Source organism: Echinops telfairi, unplaced genomic scaffold (assembly GCF_000313985.2).
Source record: "Echinops telfairi isolate 266 unplaced genomic scaffold, ASM31398v2 ScPeMD7_29;HRSCAF=101, whole genome shotgun sequence".
NCBI lineage: Eukaryota > Metazoa > Chordata > Mammalia > Afrosoricida > Tenrecidae > Echinops > Echinops telfairi.
Window position 1 is genome coordinate 3,617,049 of NW_022103926.1, and position 7,665 is coordinate 3,624,713.

The window sequence follows — 7,665 nt, forward strand, 5'->3', positions numbered from 1 at the left end:
TTAGGGGCTCATACAACTGTTATCGCAATCCATACACACATCAATTGTGTAAAGCGCATTTGTACATCATTCTCAAAACTTTCTCTCCACTTAAACCCCCACATTAGGTCCTCATTTTTCCCCTCCCTCCCCGCTCCCCCCTTCCTCATGGCTGTGAATCTTTACAAGGGAAGATGGCTCATCTTGCAGTTGCAGCCCAGCACATCATCCACCGGGGATCTTTGTGGAGTGGAAGCTGGAGAGAGAGAACTTGGATCAGACCTTGGGTTCAAGACCAGCCAGGATGGAAACATCTCCAGAGGCTCACACATTTAACACTCTAACCCAGAGTGAGGGTTTAAGAAATGATTGGTGTGTATGTAGATGGTGGGAGCACATGTAATTTCATGTTTCCCTGCATTCCTAACTCTCTACTCAAAGAGAATATAATACACACAAAATCCAGGTGCAGTTATGGGGGTGGGGAAGAGTTGCCCACATGCAGGAGCCTTGAAACAGAGCAGACCTGGCAGTGAAGAGCCTTGCTTGTGACAGAGGCAGGAAAGCCAGACAGCAATTTAGTCACACACATACAGACACGAAAAAACGGTGGAAAACATGCCAAATATTCAGGTTCTTGTTCTTGCAGCCAATTGCCAAAATATTAGGCCCATAGACCTACAAAAATCATTCTTTTCTTTAGCAAGTAGTTTTTTAGCTCCATGGGTGGCCAGATGCAAAGACTTCCTGTCTGGTAGTTAGAAGGGATGCAGCAGGAGAAATGTTAACATCACAATTCTCTGGAGAATTCTGTGGAGTCTGGGGATTCTGGGGGCAAGGTCCGCAGTTGGAAGCCACCAGGCACTTCTGGAGGGGAAGATGTGGCAGTCTGCTTCCACAAAGATTCACACCCTAGGAGCCCTCCCCTGTCCTTTAGGATCGTTATGGGGCCTCGAGAACCGGGTTTCCTGTGTGGTTTATTAAGTTAGGTTAAGGAGCCCCGATAGCAGTCAGTCACAGGCTGGGCCATTGACAGGTCAGCAGTTCTAAATCACCAGCCATTCCTCGAGAGAAAAAGGAAGCTTTCTACTCCGGTAAAGAATTACAGCCTCAGAAACCCACCGAGTAGATTCAACCCGATGCTTTAGGGTCACCATGGATCAGAATTGACTTGATGGCAGTGAGGTCTCCGATGAATTCTTCAGTTAGATTGCAGGAGCACGGGAACACGATGGGAAGAAGGGACTAAAGTAATTGAGTCTCTTGAGATGCAAACCCTTCATTTTACTATTATTATTTTAAATCATTTTATTCGCGGCTCTTATAGCTCTTCTGACAATCCATACATCCATGTGTCCAGCACATTTGTACATACATTGCCATCCTCCGTTTCAAAACATTTTCTTTCTACTTGAGCCCTTGATATCAGCTCCTCGGTTTTTTGGTTTTTGTTTTCCTCCTTTCCCTACCCTCACACCCTCAATAACCCTTGATCAATTGTAAATTATTACTATTTTCATATCTCACACCATGCGTTGTCTCCCTTCACCCTTGTTTCGGTTGTTCATCACCCTGGATGTATGTGTGTGTGTGTGTGGGGGGGGCGTTATATGTTGATCATTGTCATTGGTTCCCCTTTCCTCCCCCCACCGAGATGCAAACCCTTTAAAGAAACCGTTCCTATTATTCCCAGGGCCTGGCCTTGAGAGTCCTCACACACTTTTGTTGGCAGAGGGAAACCAAGGACTATTTGTCTAAGTTGGGCTGGCCAGAGCACACACTGGCTGTGGGCTAGGAAAAGGGGGCGGGCATTCCTGCAGGGCAAACACACCTGCCTCCCTTTTAACTCTTACCTGCCCTGATGTCAGTGGGCTCATGCCTGGCCTCTGGGACTCTGAGGAGACTTTGTGCTGCCTTCTGTATAAGTTGATATCGCTTACATTAAAACCAAAACACACAAACACACACTCACCGCCATTGAGTTGATTCTGATGTATGCATGGTTCTACCCATAGGACAGGGTAGAACTACCCCTGTGAGTTTTAGAGACTAACTTTCCAGGAGTAGAAAGCCTCCTCTTTCTCCTAAGGAGCATCTAGTAGTTTCAAACTGCTGACCTTGTGGTTAACAGCCCAATGTGTAACCAACTCACTCCACCCACTATGCCTTCAGGGCCCCTTAACTTAGTAAACAAGACAAAACAAAAAAGAATGCAGGCTGCCTGCTTTTATATTAAAGACCTTGGGAAGCCAGAAAGGGTTGGAGAAAAGTCATATGATCCTGGCACACAAGCTGTCATTGACTGGGTTCACACTTGGAAGAGAAACGATAAGGAATACAAAGTGACGACAAGCCCTGTTCCAGTCCACCATAAGCGCTATTCTTCCAGAGAGGCATGAACCCAGGGAGCAATTCCAACATCGTTTGACTTTGATAATAATGATCTAAATTTGGAATAGATAGGTATCTAAAATCATATAGAAATTTGTCAAAGTAATTTGGAATAGTTACATCTTACTTTCACAAGTTTTTATAAGATCTTAGGGTTCATAATAGCGCAATGCAGAATTACTTCTATGGTAAGAAAAAAATTAATGTTTAAATGTATATACTTTGTGTGTGCGTGCAGAGTAGCCTATTCATCTATGATAGACTTTTTTCTTTTTTACTTTTATTTATTATCATAGGGGAGAGCGCAAACGCAGTCCCCACTACCACCAATTATGCAGTTGAGTTTCCCACATTTGGGGAACTCGCAGGGGTCAGCACATCCGCAGTGCAATGGATAAGCCTCGGCCTGGGAAAACCACCTTCGTGATCCTGGTATCTCCCTGCCAGGTCAGTATTCTATGATAAACTTTTAAGCATAAAGCTATATCACACGTACTCTGCGATAAAAGTCTGTCAGGGACATAAAATGGAATTGCAACTTCAAAGAGAAATGGGGAATAGTGGGAAACTGTTGGATAATATTGTATCGAGATATTATTTTTAACTGTTGATTCTGATATTTTTCAGATAACTGAAAAGATGCTCGCATAGTATAGAGTTCTTGCACACTTTACATTTAGACTCTGCAGTTAACAAATTGCATTTTACCATATTGGCCTTGTCCTTATCTAGTTACCATCTATCTCTCTATCATCTATCTATCATTGAAGTAACTCAAAAACATTCCTACAAAACCATAGAGTCCTCTATTAAACAAAACCATCAAAACGCACCCAAGGGGAGGGTATTGTTTATAGCTCCACAGGGAAAGAGGGACCAGACTTCAAACCTGGTGCTCCAAGATGTGAATGCAACATGCCAGCATGAAGCAGGGAGCCCATAGAGAGGTCTGAGGGGCTGGCCCCAATCCCAACTACGTGGACAGCTGCCTCTCCCCCCAGAAGAATTCACTTCAGAGGACAGCACTGAATCTGCAGCTCAGGGAGAGGGGCCTGTTTGATCAGAGCACATGGGAGCACATGAGGAGGAGGAAGAGAGAGTGGAGCACATCCTGGCCCACTAAGCCTTGACGATAAGATTCCCACTCAGCGCAGCCAATCCACAGAGAAGACCATATGGCCGGCCCCACTATGAGACACAACATCCCCTCACTGACCTACAGGGGACAACACTGGAGACACTGTGTGGGAATTGCACCTGACCTGATCCCACCACACCAAAAACACTGAGGGCATGCAACAGAACAGCAAGGGAATGAGCAACAAAGTCTCCAGGGAATACCCAAAAATAGACTTTGAGGCCAGGGCTTGTCGTCCCATCAGACTCGACCAGAAAACATTCCTAAAGGCCAACAAACAGTCCTTGAACTAACTATAAGCTTTTCTTTTTGGTTGTTGTGTATTGTTTTGTTTTTTTTGTCATGGGCTTGTTGTTTTGTTGTCTTTTGTTGCTTGGTTTTGCTCTGTCTTGTTTTTGTGCATTTTATTATCTCCGTAGGTCTGTCTAAATAAGATAGGCTGGATGAACAATCTGGAGGAGAAAACAATAGGACCGACAGCCCCGTGGGGACATGGGAGAAGCGGAAGTGGGGGGAAAGGAAGTGGTGCTAACAAACCCAGGGACAAGGGAATAATAAGTGATCCTAATTGGTGGTGAGGAGGGTGTAGGAGGCCTGGTAGGGTGTGACCAAGGGTAATGTAACCGAGAGGAATTACTGAAACCCAAATGAAGGCTGAGCATGATAGTGGAACAAGAGGAAAGTAAAAAGAAATAGAGAAAAGAGCTAGGAGGCAAAGGGCATTTATAGAGGCATAAATAAAGGCATGTACATATGTAAACATTTATATATGAGGATGGGGAATAGATCTATGTGCATATATTTATAGGTTTAGTATTAAGGTAGCAGATGGACATTGGGCCTCCACTCAAGTACTCCCTCAATGCAAGAATATTATGTTCTATTAAACTGCCATTCCATGATGCTTACCTTCCCGACACAATCTCTGAAGACAAATGGGTACATAAGAGAATGTGGTGAAGAAAGCGGATGGTGCCCAGCTATCAAAAGATATAGCATTTGGGGTCTTAAAGACTTGAAGGTAAACAAGCAGCCATCTAGCTCAGAAGCAAAAAAATCCACATGGAAGAAGCACACCAGCCTGTGTGATCACTAGGTGCCAAAGGGTTCGGGTATCAGGCATCAAAGAACAAAAAATCATATCATTGTGAATAAGGGGGAGTGCGGAGTGGAGACCCAAAGCCCATATGTAGGCAACTGGACATCCCCTTACAGAAGGGCCACAGGGAGGAGATGAGCCAGTCAGGGTGCAGTGTAACAACAATGAAACATACGACTTTCCTCCAGTTCCTAATTGCTTCCTCTCCCCAACCCCCATCATGATCCCAATTCTACCTCATAAATCTGGCTAGACCAGAGGATGTACACTGGTACAGATAGCAACTGGAAACACAGGGAATCCAGGGCGGATGATCCCTTCAGGACCAGTGGTGAGAGTGGCAATACAGGGAGGGTGGGGTGGAAAGGGGGAACTGATTACAAGGATCTATATATGACCTTCTCCCTGGGGGACGGACAACAAAAGTGGGTGAAGAGAGGTGTCGGACAGTATAAGATATGACAAAATAATAATAATTCATAAATTATCAAGGGTTCATGATGGAGTGGGAGCAGGGAGGGAGGGGAAAAAATGAGGAGTTGATGCCGGGGGCTTATGTGGAGAGCAAATGTTTTGAGAATGATGAGGGTAATGAATGTACAAATTTGCTTTATACAATTGATGTATGTGTAGATTGTGATAGGAGTTGTACAATTGATGTATGTGTAGATTGTGATAGGAGTTGTATGAGCCCCCAATAAAATTATTAAAACAACAACAACAACAAAAGACCCCGTCAAAACATGCTGCTCTTGTTTGGACACTTCCTCCCTCTATGTCCATACACCTCTGACAGCAGCATTTCCATGTCTAACCCTTCCCCCAAAGAATTGTGTGTCGAAACTTATAGCACCGCAAACCAGCACTTTGAGCTCTTTCCTGGAGTGAATGTCCCCTTTAAATGATCTTTGAATTTGGGGAACAAAAAGCCACCTTGAGTTGCAAGACCACGGACTGGAGGGTGGATGGGATAAAGTCTTCCAGTGAAATTCTCCCACGACAGCCCCGGCTAGCCTAGAAGAAGGAGCACATGCGCTGCCATGATGGAAAACTCCCTCTGCACAGCTTCCCTGTTCTTCTTCTCACCAATGAGATGTCTCTTTCCCTAAAACGTCTTCAGACTAAGTCCCTGTTGTCATCACGTATCCTTGGAGAAAATCCTTCCAACAGCCTTTGAATTAATCTTGGAAGTCTTCCCAAGCTTCCTTAAAATATGGGATCCATTGCAGTTCTGTTGTTTTAGGTAGGGTAGCATCCTGAAGTCTGTTTCAAAGGGTCAATGAGTAGCGAAGATGTCCACTTGAGTTTTATTAATTATTTGATATTAGGTTTTCCTCTATGGAAAAAGAGTATTCTCCCCCTCCCCCTTACTTTAAGGCACCCTAACTAGACTAAGACTAGTGTCATTACTGAGAAACTTGTTGGCAGCCATCCACTGAATGCAGAGATATACTGAAACATGTTTTCTTTGGAATAAACATGCGCACACATCATGACCTGGAATCCTAGTAGTAATATGTTTTGACTTACCCTCATATGTGTGGGTGATATTGTATAATATATATTTTATATTGCTCTCATAAAGATTGACAGTCTGGGAAACCCTGTATGGGGTCACAATGAGTGGAAAGGAGCGCTAGTGGTGTAGTGGGCTAGGCACTGAGCTGTTAATGGCAAGTCAGCAGTTCAAGCCCACCAGCTGCTCTGAGGGAACATGATGAGGCTGTCTGCTCCCTGTAAAGATTTACAGACTGGGAGATCTGCATGGGGCAGTTCGACTCTGTCCTGTAGGGTTGTTGTGACACAGAATCGCCTAGATGACAGTGACTTTGAGTTGTTGCCATTGTTGTTTGGGAGCCCAGGTGGCGTAGTGTTTGCATGTTGGCTGCTAACTTCAAGGTCAGCAGTTTGAAGCTACCAAAGGGACTTTCTACTTCCATAGTTACAGGCATGGAAACTCACAGGGGCAGCTCTGTCCCATCCTATGGAGTCACTACAAATTGGAATCAACTTGGGGACAATGATTTTGGTTTGTCTTTTTGCGTTGGAATCAACTAAACCAGCGATTCTCCACCTTCCTCATGCCACGACCCTTTAATACAGTTCCTCATGTGGTGGTGACCCCCAACCATAAACATTATTTTCCTTGCTACTTCATCACTGTCATTTTGCTACTGTGATGAATCAGGCAACTCCTGTGAAAGGGTCGTTAAACCCCCAAAGAGGTCGCGACCCACAGGTTGGGTACCACTGAACTGTATGATGGTGGGTTTCTTTTTTGGTGTATGTAGATATAGATATATGGACATGTGTATACATGTATATATAAACAATATTTGTGGAGGCAATTATGGATAATGCCCCATTGCCCATCATCCCTAAAGACGGCAGTGTATATTTTCCTAGAAAGAAGGCAACTCCCCTACATAAGAACCCAAACTACTGCCATCAAGTTGTTTCCAACGCAGAGCAACCTCGCAGGACAGTGTAGAACTGCCCCACAGCATTTCTGCATTATGAACCCTTAGGGAAGGAAGTCCACTGCCTCCTCGCCACTCTCCCTCAGAGTGGCTGGTGGGTCCCAGCCGCTGACTTTTCTGCTAGCAGTCCCAGGCCTGACTCACGGCACCTCCCGCATAACTGCGCTACTACAGCCCACATCAGAGAGTTAGCATAGACCCCAACGCTAGACCCCATGTAAATTTCTCTAATTGTTCCACAAAGTCCCTAATGATCCAATATGAGAATAAACACTGCACTTGGTGATTAGGAGCCCTGGTGGTGTAGTGTTTACGAGTTGGGCTGCTAACAGCAAAGTCAGTAGTTCAAAACTACCAGTGGCTCCGGGAGAGAAAGATGAGGTTTTCTGTTACCATAAAAAGCTTGCCTTAGAAGCCTGCAAGGGCATTTCTACTCTGCCCTATGGGGTTACTATGAGTCAGAATGGATTCAATGGCAGGGAGTTTGGGGTCTCTAATTTTAGAGTCCTGCTGGCTTAGTGGTTGCGTGTGGGGTTGCTAACCAAAAGGTCAGCGGTTTGAAACAACCAGCTGCTCCG

At 44.8% G+C, this 7,665-nt stretch overlaps 1 non-coding gene across 1 annotated transcript; it reads right to left on the reverse strand.

The window, feature by feature from the left end:
* Window positions 1–2,664: 2,664 nt before the first annotated feature.
* Window positions 2,665–2,825, reverse strand: LOC115869511. Its single transcript, XR_004046224.1, has one exon. It is a non-coding gene; the product is annotated as a U1 spliceosomal RNA (small nuclear RNA).
* Between the last annotated feature and the right edge of the window lie 4,840 nt (window positions 2,826–7,665).